We start from the raw sequence: 17,852 nt of genomic DNA on the forward strand, positions 1-17,852 counted from the left end.
CCATGTTTTCAATACATATGTATATATATCTCAGACGTATAAAAAGCTATACATAGGATGAATCATCTGTTTCATAAACTCGACTAGGCTGTTGTCAGAACCCATAAAAATAATGTGACAGGCAGGGCTCAGCAGAGTGTCTATCCACCAGCGATTGTGAAGACAATCAACCACCTTCAATCTTCATCATCTTGGCTGGAAACCTGCCCCTGGAAGCCTGGGGGAATTCAGACAAGCAGGAAGCCAAAAGTTTGACAGATCTGATTTTTCAATAACCAGGAATATGTGTTCCCTAGCAGAGGCTTTTGAAAACACCTTGTCAGTCCCACCTTCCTGTTTATACTGAAAGTGCCCCAGGCTGAGCAATTTTGTTGATTACAGCACCAGTGTGACTGGCCAAAATGACACCATCTAGAAGAACCTCTGCTTTATAAACCTTGCAACTTTTTTAATAGCTTGCTGAAAGTTCATGCAGACTCCTGAGGTATGGTATTCTCCTACAATGAGCACACACACAGGAGGTCTCTTTCCTGCTTGTCATTCAACGTGGCCACAGACAAGCACCACTGAAAAGACTCTTCAATAGCTGAATATGTTCGTATTATACTCAGCAAAGTCAGGTTGACATTGCTAATGTTTGGGTTTTTTTTCACAAAGCCAAATGACAAAGTGGAGTGGCAAAAGATGTCAGTTGATTCTGGTCTCCTTTCACCAGAATAAAAAAAAACCAAAAAACCAAAACCAAACCAAAAACAAACAAAAAAACCCAACAAACAAACAAACAAAAGCAACCAACCCCCCCCCCCCGCCCCCGCTTCAATACCAATGTGCAAAGTTTTTTTCTTAGAGAGATGTTAAAATACCAGGACTGGTCAACACAAAGTGGCCAAACCACACAACAAATTGGCTTACAAAACTAAGCAATCAATCCTGTGAACAAGGAGCCAAGGAAATCATCTTAGTGCTTTTATCCCTCTGTAAACACTGAGATGATTTGAGGGCCAGTGTGGACATGGAGATTTTGATTATCACTAGATCAGTGAGACCATATTAATTTTATCATCCTTCAAAAGTGTAGAAACAATAACAAAATAACCCCCAAAACACCTTGGAAATTCATACAAAGCCTGTTTTAAAGTTACAAAAAAGCCAAAATCATGTTGAGTTCAGCTTTCAGAAAGTAAGACTTGTGTCTACTATGAAATTATGTGAAATTCTATGTGATTTTGTTTGATTAGTATAATGATTATGTGCTTCTTAATAAATCCTTCTGTATTTGCACAGCTGAGCTGAATTCCATGGAAGAAATTTGGATTTAGATGAAATTAGTAGGTTTTTATACTGAAAAGCATTTATGAATGAGAACAAGAAATTGTACATATCTTTCTATTTTTCTTGAACTATCAAGTTCATTAAGGACATTTAACAACAGTTTAGTATATGCTTGACCTCAAGCCCTTACTTGGGCTTGACTTTAATAATATGCAATTTCTCATTTGATCTAGAGCATAGGTTGAAGCCTCTTCAAAAGTGGAGGTAAATTTCCATAATGCAGATTTGTCTGAAATTCAGATAAGACACAGACGGGTGAAATGTTACATCATGTTGATATATAGTACACGGCTTTTTCTTCAAAGTTTTCACCTGTCAACCCCTACAGCCTGGTTACCATATTCAGAGACATGAAAATGTTCAGAAAGGAATAATTTTATTTTCCTAAATTATCAGTAACCTCAATTCTGCCTAAATATGAGACACAAAAGCTGTCTGACAGAGAAGAAATTATTAATTGAATTTAAGATGGAATTGTAATAAACATTTGGCTAGTACAGAGGCATTTCTGAAAGTGAAAAATCTGTATTTACAAATAAGACTTGTAAAGGTAGAGAGGGTATAAGGAGCAACTGTCTGGTGAGATCAACACAGCCATGTTTTTGTTTCCCAGGTTCAGCACTGGAAGTCCCCTTGCTTCTATTGAGAAACAGCTTGAACAAAACACTAATGAATATACATAGACGATGCAACAAATCCTGTACTGGCAGAGGTACAGATTTTATGACCTAATAGGTCTTTTCTCTCTCCAAAGGCTATAATTCTCTAAAAAAAATGAAACCCTTTCCATGGAAATGTGGGTATCTACTCCACAAAACAATATTATTTTACAGTGATGTGAGTTAGTTATACTATGTGGAGCTCACCTGCACTTTGATAAAGGTAGAAAATCAAGAGATAACCAGGCTGTAAACAATAAAGGCCCCAGGAGCACAAATGACTTCTTTTTTAACTACTTTAAACAATTACCCCATTTCTAGGCAACCCAGCTTGCTGCCTGAATAGTTTTGTGTTTTCCATAATCCTACTAAAGTCTTACACAGTCTTGCTGAATTTAATTTCTTCAGTTTCCTATTTGTATCCCTGTACTTTCTCAAATCAACCATTATTCTAGTGATGTTGAATTATACAGAACCTTTTGATTATAGTGCTACCAAACACAAGGAACTTTCAATATAACTGAGGTTTCTACAGAGGTCAAACCAGCTTCATCTGCTCCTTTATGCAGAATTACAGAAACTGTGTGACGTGGCACACATTCCTCACCCCTTTGGCAATCCAAAGTATTGTTTAAACAAGAAGGTACTTTGGCACTACATAATATTCCCAGAAATACAAAGAAGAAAATTTCAGAACAGTATGACTCAACAAACAGCCTTAAAAGAAAGATCTGCTTTCATTTCCTGCTGGAATCAGTGACAAAATAAATTTCCAACCCCTGCCCCCCCTGCCCCTTTTTTTTTGACCAGCATCAAAATCAGCTCTTTCCAATGTGGGCCAAACTCAGCTGCTGTTCGTTTGGTACTGCTTTCCTTTGTGCTTCAGGCTACACGATGCAATTAATTTTTACCAAGGTCTGTTGTGTAATTTTACTGAAGATCACTAATTTTTACCAAAGTCCTCCAGATAATTTTATTCAGGTCTGCTCAGCAGGAAGCTGTTCTGGCTTCTGCTCTGATGGTCTAGCCAAATGCTGGATGCTGCCCTCATATCTGGAACAGCAGCAGGGCACTGCAAGGGCTTCTGAAGAGAGCAGAGCACGTTACAGATACAGTGGCAGGAATGTGCCTGCAATCTGCGTGAGGTCTGCTCAAAAATGCTTTTATTCCTAATCCATCTGGAATCTCTTGTTTGAGCTGATGCAGTGCGTATTTTATTAATCTGGTGTTTTCTTATCCCATATTGGTGTAATTCCACAAATTTTCAGAATTATTTTTATTTATAGTATTTTTAAGGAGGGAAGAAACAGATCTTTTACTCAGGAGTTTTCTTCTTAAACTTAGAGCTCACTATCTGTTATTTGTGACAGTTTATGTGACAACCTCTTTTTGATGTCATGATTATATTATTTGTGAATGCATTTTGTCCTCCTTTTCCATAACAGGTTAAACTGTAGCTATTTCAGTGGCTTGACTTAATGAGGTCTTTCCTAACCTAGTAAGCACAGCTTTCTAATTCCTACATATGAAATAAAAGGTGAATAGAGAATAAGAGATTTTTTCTTCCCTTTCATGTGAATAACATTTTAATAAAATTGTTGACAAGTTGTATATATCTATGGAGAATAAAGACAACTGAGACATGTATCTAAAAGCTGTTCTGAAATCCACAGGAGCTGGAGGCACCACAGGGAGAAAAGATCAATCCTTCCTAAAGTGTGAAAACTTCAGAAAAGATTTCAATTGTCCAGAACATCTGCTTTTGCCTCAAACCATTGCTTGACATATTGATGTGTGTATTTTCTATATGCTCCCTTGAATGAACTGAGGAATCAGATGATGAAGGCTTTGCTTCTGAAGGCACACATTCTTTTTTGAAAATCAGGAGAAATTCTTTCAAATACCCAACTACATTGCTTAGGAGATATAACCCTAGTGTTGTGGATACCAAAAATCTCTTCATGGGAAGGTTTTCCTCATGCTCCCTTGATATTTTTCAGGTTATGCAATCAATGTTGTCTTCCACCTGTAATAAGGAGTACAGAAAAAGTAGAGACTTCTGTCATTTACACATCAGCTGAATCCACAAAGCCATTTAAACACTTATTTCTCATTGATTTTTATTGAGCACTGGCTCCTAAATGCTTTTGTGTTTCTCTTCTTTTTATTGAGAAGAGAATAATTATATGGCCAAATTCCTTCAAAAACCTAGAATAGTCTTGTCACTCTAATGCATGCTTTTTGATCAGCACTTCAAAACTTGTCAGTATATTTTACCGCAGTGCTCAGAAGCATAATTACATGCTTTATAAAGTATGATCAATATTAGCAGACTAAGGTAGAGAACAATCTAGATCTCTTAATTTGCATGGTTTCCATATTACTACATTTTTCAATATGTTTGGCAACATTGGTAATTAACTACCATAATGACTTAGAGAGGGAATTGAGAACAGGCTGGGTCAGGTTTTCCAGCTCCTCTTGCTCTTTAGAAATATAAAACAATCTCAAATGGTGTTTGTCTGACCCATCAGACTAGTTTTACCTCTTCTTTCTATAGCTGGGGCAGTGCAGAACAGCCAGAGCATGCTGATGATTTTGGCTCATTAATTTTAACTAGACATTGAGTCTGAAGGTTGTTTAATACCTCTGGACTGAAGCTTTCTCTGCCTCTTTGGAGACCTGATGAATGCAGTTGGCAGTGCCATGTCTAGAGCCCCAGTCTCCTGACTAACACTTGGAGCCACAGTGAAACACAGCAATGAATGCAGCTATCCAACAACCAAAATAATGCATCCTCTCACCCTTTTATTTCCTTGCTGCACTTTATGGCCAGTTTGGTTTCACAGAAAAAAGGCTCCATCTTGATGGGAGACAGAAGAGAAATCAGACCCCATGGGCAATAGTGGAGGATCAAGTCTGCTCTGCTCTGCCCACTTGCAGTAGTCCCATGGGGCAGTTACCATGCCTATGAAAAACTGAAGGAAGTTGCTATTTAAACCTTACTCTTACTACACGAGAACAGTGCATGAAAGAACTTGCATGGAAATCCCCAGCTGCTGTTACAAGGCTTTTTAAAGTGTCTTGTAATGTCAAGAGTCAATCTGGCCCTAGTATACCTTAACTTCATACTTAAGATCAATGGGGCAACCCTAACATAAAAATGAGGAATGTGTAACACTATTAATCTGAAAAGGTACTACTTTTAATGACACATTACCTAAAATATATTGTCTACTGGTTTCAAAGTTAACACAAAAATATAACATGCAGGTGGCTCAGTCTGTGAAATAAGGTTTATGTCTAGAGGTTGTCCTGGTTGTTACTGGAACACCATCAAACTCTCTTCCACCCATAAATATCAGACATTGGAATGCTCCAGAGCAGAGCAGAGCCAGCTACAAAAAATGCTGTTTGCTATTAACAAACTCTGTGCACTTTTCAAAAAAGATTATGGAACTCTAAGAGTTGGCCATGAGTACATAATTATATGAACTAAATAATTCTATGACTCTGTGATTTCAATAGAAAGAGTGTATAGTCTAATATTAAGAAGGTATCATGGGATTTAAGAAGCTACCTGCCTTGAAAGGAAAATCTGATTTCAAATATATTAGACTTAGGGTAAATGGAAGTCAGCTGGTAACACTAATCATTAATCTGAATTATTGAGATACATGCCAAACCCATATAATCTGTCAGTCCAGGGAAAATCTTGAGTTATTAAAAAAAAGAAAAAAAAAAGCCAAAGAAACAACGAAACCAAACCAAACCATTTTTGCCAATATTGAGCCATCATGGAATGTCACAGAGTGGATGATCTCTGACCCTGCACCAGACCCAGCCATTTCAAAATTATACAAGTATGTGATTACTCAAATCCTTCCTTCCAACTAAAACCCCATGTTTAATTTTCAAAATGGATTTTTTGTACTACTTCCCCATTATCTGCTATTACTAACAGAAAATTGCCAGAAGTGCCAACCAGTCCACAGAGGGGATGAGGCAAAACTCTAACACTTCAAGGTTCCAGTGCCTCTGAGGCAGCAGCAGCACTCACCAAACTGCCAAAGAGCCCATGGGAGACATCCCCATCCATCAGTAGAGCACTGTCCGCCCCACTCCTCCCAAGTTCACCCCTTCCTTCCTGCCAGCTAATGAGGGAGCTCATTGCAGAGAGGCAGAAATGCTATGCCCAGAGGCAGCTGCTCTGAATAATGTCCATTTACATTGGTATTCTAGTCCTGCGTTCCCTTAAAGCTAAAAGTGTAGGGGCTTAGAGCAGTTAACTGTCCTTATGTATCCTTAGGGGGATGTGAAGAAGTTGAGCCTATAGGGTTTCCCTTTATGGGTGCTCTTCAAGGAAAGAAAATGGGAAAATCGATGAGTACAGAAACTAGCATAAAATTAAATCTTGTGAAACACAGAATCCTACATTTATTTATGCTCATTTAACCTGTTAAAAGGGCTATTAGCAGGTCATAACTTTTTCAAATGTCTCTGCATAGTCCAGGCCTCACACTGCTACCTCCTTAACACTTCTAGAAAAAGTAAGACAACAAAGAGATTTAAAGTTAATTTGCAACTGGTTTCTGTGAGTAGCGGTGAGCTGCATGTTTATCAATGTGCCTTCCAGTCTTGGAAGTAGAAAAATGGGTGTTTTCCTCTTAGCATTTGCCCCCTGTTAACAGAACAGTGTACAGTTGTCAGCGCCTCTGAACTGTTTCAGCAGCTACAGCCTGAAAATTGGACAGAAGAGGAAAACACAATCCAAACAAAATTGACAGCTGTGAAGCAGCACAAATCTGCCCATTCACTTTGGAGACCCTGCACCTTGTTACCTTTCTGTCCTGATAGGATATGAGGAAAAATTAGGAAGACATCTGGAATAACATTTAGAAATGCACAGGAAAGAAGTTAACAAGACAGCAGCAAAGTAGCTTACTAAGCAGTTGCATCTTGGAGGGACTATCTGTGCATTCCAGGCAAGTTTGTTTGGTGTTTGTGCAAACTTGCATTGCCTTCCTGAGCCATAGTCCCATTTCTCTCTCTAGATGTTTGCATCTCTGTTGTCCTTATATACCCCAGCTTATCAGTTTTGTCTAGTTTTCTTACAAAAAAGTGAAATAAAACTTAAAGCAAAAGAAAGAAGAGGAGAACATCTATCAGTACATAAAATGCTTCAGGCAGATTTTCATCTGGAAAAATATTAAGGAATGAAAAGGAATGTATAAGTGAGCTGCTGTGAACAACAATAAAATATAGTGGCAAAAAGTACATGTAAAATAGAGCTGAACCATCAGCAGAAAGCCCACAGGTTGCTCCTGCAGCACACAAATGTCCAGCCTGACATTTGAATGCCCAAAATGTCTGTATCGTTTTCTTCCTCAGTGCACTGTGAACAGCATCCTTTAACAGTTACCCTAATAAAGAGTTCGAAGGAAACACCCGTATATTTTCCATTGATATGCAAAATGTTTCCTTAGAGAAAATAAATAAACCAAGCATGAATAAATTTAGTCTGTTAGCTTATGACATTCTTTACAAGTGAAAATCTGGGCCAAGAGTCAGCTAAATGCAACAAATATAACTCCTGAAAAAAAAAAAGCCAAACCAAAACCTAACAACTCTGAAAGAAAAGGTATGATACAGAAAACCGTTATATAAATAATTCTTATAATTATTTTACTCTATTACTGGCTTCATAAGGGACCCATCAACATCAGAGCTGAACCTTCACTGTTCCAATCCATTAGTGGCTTCTCAAAACATCCCTCCAGGTCAGTGTTGCTGATTCTGTTCCACAAATGATGTTTAAGGTTATAAAGGAAAATAAGGAGTCCTATTTCCCCTTTGTATTACTTATCTGCATCAACAATCCTTTTAAAGTATGAGCAGGGTGAGAAAGAAAAAAGAAACAGAAAGAGCAGGTTGTATCTAAAACCTCTAAACCCTTTCAAAGGTGAGAAATAGGTCAGGAGGCAATATTGACCAGGGTAAAAATAAAGTCTTGCTGTGATTACTTTCTTCACTGAGGAAAAAAAGGACCAATGTGGGGCACTTGTGCCTCTTCATTGCTCTGGGCAAAGAATTTGCTCAGCAGCTGTGTTAGGTTACAGGGTTAAGCCAGGCTCGGTGCTCTTGGCCATGGCTTTCTGCCTCTGGCAAAGCTGCAAGCACACTTGTATTTATTTGCTTTGAACTTGGTAGCCTACACATGTGGTTTCACTGTAACTGAAGGTTAGCTCTGTGATTGCTGATGTGATCTCTCCCTTCTTCCTTCTGTGGCCCTTCTTTTGTGGAGGGATTTGGGCAGGATAGCCCTCATTTGGCTGCTGAGGGACCCCACCCTGTGTATGGGACCCACCGTCTGCTCTAATAAAAGGACCATGCTGCAGATGAGTAAGGTGTCTTTCTGTGGGATCACCTGCAGTTTGCTGAGTCCTTGCTCTCCCATGCTGTGGTCTTGGGAGCCCTTCTGTGGAGTGTGCATGGAGTTTGGCCTCTGATTCCTTGGGGACCAAGTGTCTGTGACAGAGCAGCCAGTGAGGAGCACTGGAGTTGTTAATGCTGGTGTACTCCTTGATGCTACCCTTGAAGAAAAGTGGAAAATCATATCCTTTACATATCAAGACTCAATCTTACTGCTATCAAGGTTAATGGCAAATTTACAGTTTATTTAAGTGGAAACAAGATCAGGTCATGGGTGGCTAGAATTAGAGCTTGGAGCAGGAAAAGACATTGAAAATGAAGGTGGTTGTGGTTACATGGATATTTTTTCATTGTTGTGCTGACTGAAACAGACCTGCGGCCACTTGTTCTTGCCCTCTTTGTTACACTGACCCTGAGTTTGTACATGGAGCTAAATTACTTTCCTGAGTGGAAAACAGGCAGTTTTGGTGGGGGTTAATTTGCAAATGCATGAAATCCCTTGTGTTGTTCATTCTGTGCTCCCACTTATGCTTTGCAGTCACAACAATTGAGGATTACAGGGAACAGGGACAAGTGACCAGAGAAGCTGGGAGTTGCTTAAACTTCTTTTAACGCCACCTGAAGTCCTTTGCTTTTTTCCTACTCTTTTTCCTACTCTTTTTCCTATTTCCATTTTCAGACATGAAATGCAAAAAAAGAATATTTAATCTTGTCTCGTCATCGCCATTACTGCCTGTGTGGCCCTGTCATCTTCTGTCTTTCAGAGGCAGTTCTGGGTGGAAGGGCTGAGGGCAAGCCCAGGTAGATGAGGTAGCACAACTCTTACCCCAGCTGGAAGTCAGAGTGTTGGACAACACCCTCACAAGCATTCAGACTTTTTGTGCACTCGATACTAGTGTGAATTAACAGCCCACAGCTTATCAATCACAGTACAAAAGCTGCAAATGTGTGTGTCCTCAGAAAAAAATAAAGTGAAGTGTTTTATTTAAGTCTCTCTTACAAAACCCCGAACTAGAGCAAATTGCCTCAAATTTCCTGGAGCAGACCACTGCACTGATGCATGGCGACCTGACTGCATCTGAGTCCTTGGTCCAATAGGAAGCACATGAATATTTTAAAGGACCAACCCCTAAATATTAAGGCATCAGTCTATATGTCATCAAGGCACTATGGTGTGGTATTCCCTTCTGGGAGATTATACACTACAACTTACCCTGCCTTACAGTTTATTTGCCTTCCAATTTTGCACCTTTTGTCCAGGAACATTCTTGTTTCTTAAATGCCTTTTAAAAGTGGCATTAATGCCCTGGGCCCGTGTCCAGCTGCCGTTGCTGCTGTTGGTCCCTCCCCCCCAGCTCCTCTGACTCAGCGTTTTGTGAAACCACACTTGGCAGGAAACACACTTTTAGAGGGACCAACTGTAATTTAGACAAAAAAGACCATTAGCTGCACTCAGCAGCAATGGCAAGGCTGCTTTTTTGCTGCTGTGTTAAAGCAGACCAAGGCCAGGAAGGAATATATTATTTATGTTCACTAAGTTTTAGATAGAGAGCTTTTCAAAACTTACGGTGTCTCTTTTGCAATATTTTGTTCAAATAAATGACATGCTCTGCTGAGAGATCCTGCTCTGTGGCATTAAGTAGTTAACATTTAACAAGGATCAACCCACAAATCCACAGACATTTCTGTGGGCACTTCAAAGGAAAGTGGAATTTTCTAAAATGGGAAGTCCATAGCATGTGGCAACCAACATCAGCATGGTCTTTGAGTCTGATTCCTTCTCCCTGTAGACTGGATTCACTCCAGAATTGCCTGTTTTCCTCATTAGGACAGAACAGCAACTTCCTCCCTGGCCAACCAACCACACACTCTGGATCTCCTCTTTTTGATGTCAAACACAGGAGAAAAGCAGAGGTAGCTTTGGGTGATATACTTGCTTCTTGTCAAGGCCAGCAGATATTTATTTTAAAAGAGCAGAGCTCCTCACTGATATAGCCAAGGTCTCTTGGAATTGTCAAGGTACACACTTTTGAAAAATAGATGGCTTCTGACAGGACAAACCAAAGTTTCCTGCAGGAGCAGGGCAGTCAAAAAGTCTCTTCCGCTCTTACTTTAGGCACAGCATTAAGGACAGGTCAAGGATAATGATCTGTGATTGTAAGAGTCATGTGTAAGAGAAAGATGTGGCAATGTGTCATTTCAATCACGGGAGAGTGAGTGGCAAGGGTATTTGTCTTGTGCCTTCTCAGGGAAAAGATCTGTTTCCTCCTGCAGCAGTCATCGGTCTGAGCTGGCAGTTCTGCTCTTGTTTCTGGGCCTCCAGAGAAGGGCAGGAGCCCACTGTAGCTTTAGATCTATTGCAATGCCTGGCTGCAAGACAGCAGACTGGGCATTGCAATGCAGTGAAATAAAAGCCATCAGCAATTAAACAGAATATTCATGACAGTGATTGAAGATGACTTTATTTCTTGCAGCCTTTGTTTGAAGAATGTCCTTTCCATATACTCATAATGTACATGACAAATGACTACACAGCTGTGGGGGAAATACATAATGCTCTCTGTCTCCGATCCAAGGTTGATCACCAAATTATTAAAGCAGTGTTGTTTAAGGTTATTCCCAAGAAGGACTTGGTAACTTCTTTGTTATTGATGCTTATTTGGGTAATTTTGCCAAAGTACATTATGTATGCAACTGAAAAACATGTTAACCTCATATCTGAATTCATACGTGTCTGCATATGTAAACATACCTATGTATAAGTAATTTAAAATATTGATCTTATTTTAATGTATTTCAGACAAAGAAATGACTATGGAAACAAGCATGAGCAAAGGTAAAAGAACACACATTTGTTTTTGCATGAGCAATGCATTTGCTCTCATTGAAAACTTTGAATATCATGGCTAAATAAATTCTGAGAAAGATTAGGGTATCTCCCTTTTTTTTTTTTTTCCCCCCCTGGCAAGGAAGGAAGGAAGCACCAGCAGGTGTGATCTGTCAGTGCAAAACAAAAACAAGCAAACCAAACAAAAAACCCAACTAAGAACCCCCCTAATGCAACAGGTTGGAAGACATTGATCTCATTGGAAAAGACATGCTCACTGGTTGAAATGTCTCCCAAGAATGTTCCCCTGTGGATTTTGTAATCAATTAATTTGAATAGAAATTTGTAAGAAATTATCTGACAATCTGAGAGTTCAGCTTTTTCAGGCAGCCTTCCAGGACTGCTAGCCTGTTTGAGGTATATGCTCTCTTTTTAAATAAAATTCCAGTTATTTTAAAACAGAGCAGAACTAAAAGCACTACAGTCAACAGATCTGATTACAAATTTAATGGCCTGATTCACCCCTGCTCTCCTTCAATTTTGGAGCAGTGTGAATCCAGTGCTTTTTATCTTCTCACCACAGACACAATCTGGACTAGCACAGCAAGGAACAAGTTTCTGGGAGCTTAAGCTTGTTCCGCTTTATTTGTTTTTTTTCTGCTTTTTTTGAGAGCAGCTGTCTTTGAGATTTGTGATCTTTTCTAAAAGCATGACCATAGTGATCATAAGGGCTTGGTGAATTTATTAACTCTACTTGATTAAATCCTCCTTTGACTCCATTTTGAAAGAATTAGTTCCGGAACACAGATTTAGATCTCCTCTACCATGTATTTGCCAGATGTAGGATGGACTTTATAAGCACTTTTATTGCTTTGGACTCAAACAAGAAATATCAAAATATGTAGTGTAAACCACTAAACCCAGAAGTTAAAGATCATTAAGATTTCTTATACCAGGCCCTGAACTCTGGAAGAGGATTATCCAAGGGTACCCATCTTCCCTTGCAGTCCAGGAATAAATGTGTGACCCTGGCTTGACAGGTAAGTGATACTTTGAGGGAGTCTCAAAATACTATGTTATCCCTGAACAGTGTTTTCCTGATTAAAAAGACCTTTGATGAAGGAAGTTGTATTTTATTCATAGCATCAGATATTTTGGAAAAAAGATTAAGTTTATTAGATCTCCAATACAAAGACATCTAAAGGCTGAGCATTTGGCTCAGAAAAAAACCCAACCTGAACTTCTAAATTGTAGAAATTATATTTTCATCACATCTACTTAACTATTGGCAATGATTTCTTTTGGTTAAATAAGACCAAAGCTCTCCTCTCCTTCTCTCTTTCCTTTTATGAGAGATTTTTTTTTCCCCCAGAAATCATTAAGTTAATCCTTGATAATCCAAGAAAAAAATAGAGGTAGTAGTTCAAGCTATTTTCTGTGTGTATTTAGCAAAATGTGATACAACTTCACTATTAAAACTCTTGGTTTTCTATCCAAATTCTAATAAATACTGTATGATGTATAAACTCATAAATGTTCACAGCACACAAATGGGCTGCCTCTGGAAATTACATGGCTTGAGCACAGCAGGATTAGATGTAAAGGAAAGGAAAGAATTTGTTATGACATTTCAAAGCTTCTTATAGCACAGTACCTTCACCTGCACTTGCTTGCCTGTTACCACAGGGCTGTGGATCGTTATTTAAAAGGCTTATAAAGGTTTTTCTCTCCTAAAAATAATGATGAAATTAAATGTTGTCATTTAAAAATCTTTTAAAAACATGGTTCTTATCTTCTCCCATTCAGTAGCAGTGCCTGAATTAGGGAACTGAAGAGGATGTGCATGATTAGCTAATGCCAGATAATATCCTAAATGACACTGTGTAGTGATTAAGACACGTGGATTTTCTAAACTTATATTTATTGCTATATAGAAGTGCTAAAATGACAACTCTGGAGGCTGAAGTCTCCTCTTTGCTCAACAGTGGACAGAAGACAGGATCATCCTCTTTTAGCTTCATTCAGGTTGGTTTTCATCTGTCTTCTACAGCTGCTGTTTATTTTCCACTCAGCCAAAGCTTGCATTGAGGATTTCTCAAGACACTTTAAAAATTAGATTAGAAGTGTAAGACCACTGATATCTTTTACCTAGGAATCCATTATCAGTATGTGAATTCTTACTTGAATTCATGGACTAGTAATCTAGAGGCAGAAAGTAATTTTCTAATAATCAACTACATATTTAAATTTAACTTCATTGTTTATCTGCTTTCTAGCTAAAAATTCACCTTATAACATGCAAAGCCTTGCAGACTGGTTTTGGTGGGAAAGTGTATTTGAGAAGAGACTGGAAACTATTTCCACAAGTGAAAAAGCTGATTTACACTTAAACAGACTGTTTCTTCAGAAAGGAAGTTTACCTAGGGTAAATGCTGGGAATGTTCTTTGAAAGGATGTTAATTGTACCTTGGTTCAAAGAACTCCTTGAAATTCCTGTAATGCAATTATGCTAAGTTAGAGGAAGTTAAAGGATTGTGTATTGGCAAAAATGCAGTTAGAATCCCAGTTGAAGTCATGTGTCAGAAGTGCTATTGATGATAACATTGACACCTGACTCAGATAACTTCAAAGCCTGTGCTCTCTGTATGAACCAAAGTTCACTGAGCTCAGCCAGCAAAAGGACAAACCCAGACAGAGAAACCAGTCCAGACCTCCAAGAAGTGCAAATGGAGCTGTGCCACTTAACAACAGCACATCAAACCCCAGCTCAGCACCTTTTAACACAGAGGACACAATGGTGTGCTCCACCAAATGAAACCCAACATCTGTAGGCTTACAGCTGTTCATCACAGACAGAAAGGGATCTCTGTGACTATCTGCTTTCTCCATGCTGGTGGGAAAAATGAAATTGCTCTGTGTGAGTTTCTGAGGAAAGATGGAGTGTAAAGGACAAGTTCCACATTGGTTTCTGAAAGCACTGAGGTTCTAAGGTTTCTGATGTCTTCTGGGCGTGAGTTCCACCCTCGTGGGGGGCAACCTTCACACAGAATGATGGCAGGTTTTTTTGTCTGTCCCACAAAGTGCTTCAGAAATAATGAAGTCTGAACTGATGAATGCACCCAGAATTTAACCTTTGGCAGTAAACCTCATTGCTCTATGTATCACCCACAGTTTTCTAACCTGCTGTTTAACAAAAATATTTGTGCATTTTGAGTCTGCCTTGTTAATTTCTCTCCTTTCAAACATAAATCTCACAATTAATTTAATTGCTGCTCTGTTCTGCCCAATTCTGTGAAATGACAAGCTAGAGTTAAGAAGCACTAAGATCACACACCCAGTTTGGATTTAGCTCTGTATTTGGAATAAGAGTGGCTTAGCAGAAGTCCAAATAATGAAAATATTAATAAATACATTATTAATCTTTTAGGGGATTTCAGATTTTAAAAATAAGGTGGGGAAGGGCTAGTGCCCAAAGCACTTATAATTATTTGGTTCAAGGTATGCCCTGTCACAGTGGCTCTACCTTTGGGTTCTGGTCCCTTTGTTTCCTTCTTTGCACACAAAGTGAAACATGCTATAGTTTCCACCTCAGTCACAGCCATATTTTGGGGTTTTTTTTGAGAAAATCAGGAATAGGAAAGTTGCAGAGCAATCTGGGTCTTCCCCAGTTAGGATTTCCCCTGCAGATGAGGCACATAACATGGTCTAGGATCACAGAGTTCTTCTGGCTTCCTAAGCAGAGACACATCCAGCCCAGACCCTCAGATACTGAGGGACCTGGCTCCTCACTCTCTAGATTCAGCCTCCTATTGCTAGTCCCCTTATCACTGAGTTCTGTCCATAGTATAACTTAAAGAGTAAGAACCATGGACTTCATGTGAAGAAATAATGGCAGATTTCATAATTTAGAATTTTTCAAGGGAAAATCATATTGTCTTGCTGTGTACACACTCCAGAGGTACTTTTCTCAATGAAAAATCATATACATGGGGAAGAGGAGAAAAAATATTGCCAATGCTCTTATAGTGGAACTGAAAAATTTGGACTCATAGAATCCAGGTGACAAAAATAGATTAATTTTTCATGTTGTGCACTGCAGATAATCCTTGTGCTCACAGTATACTTTATTTAGAATCACTGCAGAATTCCTCCTCTGATTTTTCTCCTTGAAATTAGCCTGTAGTGATATGCTTCAGACTTCACAGGATCCTAAAGGTATTTGATTAAATTTATCTATGAGTTTTGTTCTTTGTTCATTTATTTTAATCACTGTTTGTTTTCTCTCCTTTTGACTATCCTAGATTTTAATTTTGATACATCATTGGTTATTATGATCTAACCTGCTCTTCACTGAATTCAGGTTCCCCAAAATTTCAAGTACAGCAATCTCGTTTGAGAATGAATATCATTAAATGGAACTGTGGGATTAAACTGTCTCAGAAACAGAATGTGCAGTTATAATGTTTCCATAATATTTATAGTATCAATTGAAATCATCATTCTAACACCTGAGTGTTTAATGAGAACTTTGAAGTTCTTATTTTTTAATAGAATTATTATTTTAAAGAATATGTAAATATTTATAAATATGACAATATGTTAGGTTGCTGGGTTGTTTTTTTTTGTTAAATATTCAAATGAATTATTTAATAATGTGTTCAAAGTTAAACCAAAATATATCACTGTTGTATGCAAAAATATTTGGATATTGAATCTTAAAAAATTAAAATGATTGATGCCTACTGAGAAAAAAAATAGAATAGCATATTCCACAATTTGAATCTGAAATCCATTTGTATTTACTTACACAGTTATCAATTTTCAACATGCAATTACATTAATATTTTTAGATGTTGGATGCTTTGACATTTTGTTCCAACTCTAGACAGCCAACTATGCCTTCAGATGGGTCTCTGCCAGCTAAAAATACAGTCCTAGATAAGTACATACAACCTCCACATTAGTATTAGTGACACCCAGAAACAGATTGCTGTGCTGAAATAATTAACTCCAAAGGATTCTGTGGCTTGTCCATTACTATGCTAGATCCTAACATGAATGTATGCAATATATTCTATATACTCAAAAAAGCTAAACAGCCTGCATATCTGAGGGGTTAATGGCTACTTTCATTAGAGAGCTGTGGTCTGGTACAACCCTGCAGCTCCTAGCAATTTAGGAGCGTAGGATGCAGGGGAAAAAGGAGCGTCTGGGTCATGGAAACAGATTCTCACACCACGGTGCTTTCCACAGACATTGCCATAAAGTAAAACCTTTAGTTTCAGTTCACAACTGATAGTTTGATTGATGCTTACACTATCAGAGGGCTGCTCCAGACTGTGACTTGTCCAAAGAGAGAAAACTTTTCATTGAAAAATAATTTATCATCAGTGAGTCACAGTTTTGTCTTAAAGTGTATCTGACTCATGTGTCTAGCATGGCAATGTAAATTGGTTCACCTCTTCACAAAGAAGCACAGTGGAGACTTCCCTAGTAAATGGATGAAAACATTCTCAATCTTGCTCGAACAGAGTGAATAGAAAAACTTCTGGTCAATGCAATATAATCTCCATAATCCAAGTTTTGAATCTCACTCTGCGTGAGATGAATCAGTTCTTTGATGACAAATAAAAGGTTTGTCTGCATTGGTAGAATTGATGATTTGCTTTGCAATAAGCAGAGGGATGTTTTAATTCTTTTGCATACCAAACTCTGAATATGAGACAGTATTCTAGATGCCTTAATGTTTGAGAGTTCAAATACTGTAGACGAATGGCTGCCTTGCAGAGAGGAGGTTTAGAAAAAGAAGAATTAGTATTTTAAGTGTTTTTTCCCTGTTTGGTCCATTAATTACATTCACAAGTTCCACTCACATAAGTCATAAAATTGCAGGAATATATTTTAGGCACAACAGATAGCTTGTTGTAGGCTTTTCCATCTCCCTCTGCCTCTACTTAAACCATTACTCCTGAGATAGGTGAACTTGTATTTGTTGTGTCAATACTGGTGAACCAACGTTGCCAATATTTTTATACTCTGCACAGAGAGAGTAACGTCCTTCGAGAAGAAGATGTTTCTGGGAATACTTCAGCCCCTGCAGTCAAAGGTTTCACCAACATTGTTCACTGAGGACAGAAAATTCAACAGTAGCTGAATTGCGGAGTTCCCAGAAGACCATTTTATTCTGAATCTAGGGTGTGAGAACTTTTGCTGTTAAATCACTGTGTCATGTAGTTAGAGCAAAAGATGTTATAAAAGCAGCATTTACTTATCTGTATTCCTTGAATTTCTCTGCCACTGTTTATAATGGACTAATCTGGTGCTCAGAAAAATGTGAAAAAGCCTTTTACAGAAAGCAGTAGAAAGACATTTTATGTTCCTTTTTACTGATTACTTTTCCTTGATGCTAGGACACAATTATTTAAAGTGGATTACTTCCAAAGAATAACTTAATTTGATAATAAAACAAATACTACTTTCCCATTTATTGATGAATCAAGCAAGATAATTGGATTTATTTCTTCTGAATCTATGAGTAATCCTGTTTCCAAATCACATATGTGTTTCCTCCTCTGCTTTTATGTTTGTCAGGAGATGACAAT

At 38.3% G+C, this 17,852-nt stretch overlaps 1 long non-coding RNA gene across 1 annotated transcript; it reads left to right on the plus strand.

The window, feature by feature from the left end:
* Positions 1 to 2,995: 2,995 nt before the first annotated feature.
* Positions 2,996 to 17,539, plus strand: LOC146441933 (uncharacterized). Its single transcript, XR_014849542.1, has 4 exons — positions 2,996 to 3,131; positions 11,224 to 11,259; positions 12,207 to 12,290; positions 17,295 to 17,539. It is a non-coding gene; the product is annotated as an uncharacterized LOC146441933 (long non-coding RNA).
* Positions 17,540 to 17,852: the final 313 nt, after the last annotated feature.

The sequence above is a fragment of the Lichenostomus cassidix genome, chromosome 2 (assembly GCF_008360975.1).
Source record: "Lichenostomus cassidix isolate B80296 chromosome 2, HeHo_3.0, whole genome shotgun sequence".
Classification (NCBI taxonomy): Eukaryota; Metazoa; Chordata; class Aves; order Passeriformes; family Meliphagidae; genus Lichenostomus; species Lichenostomus cassidix.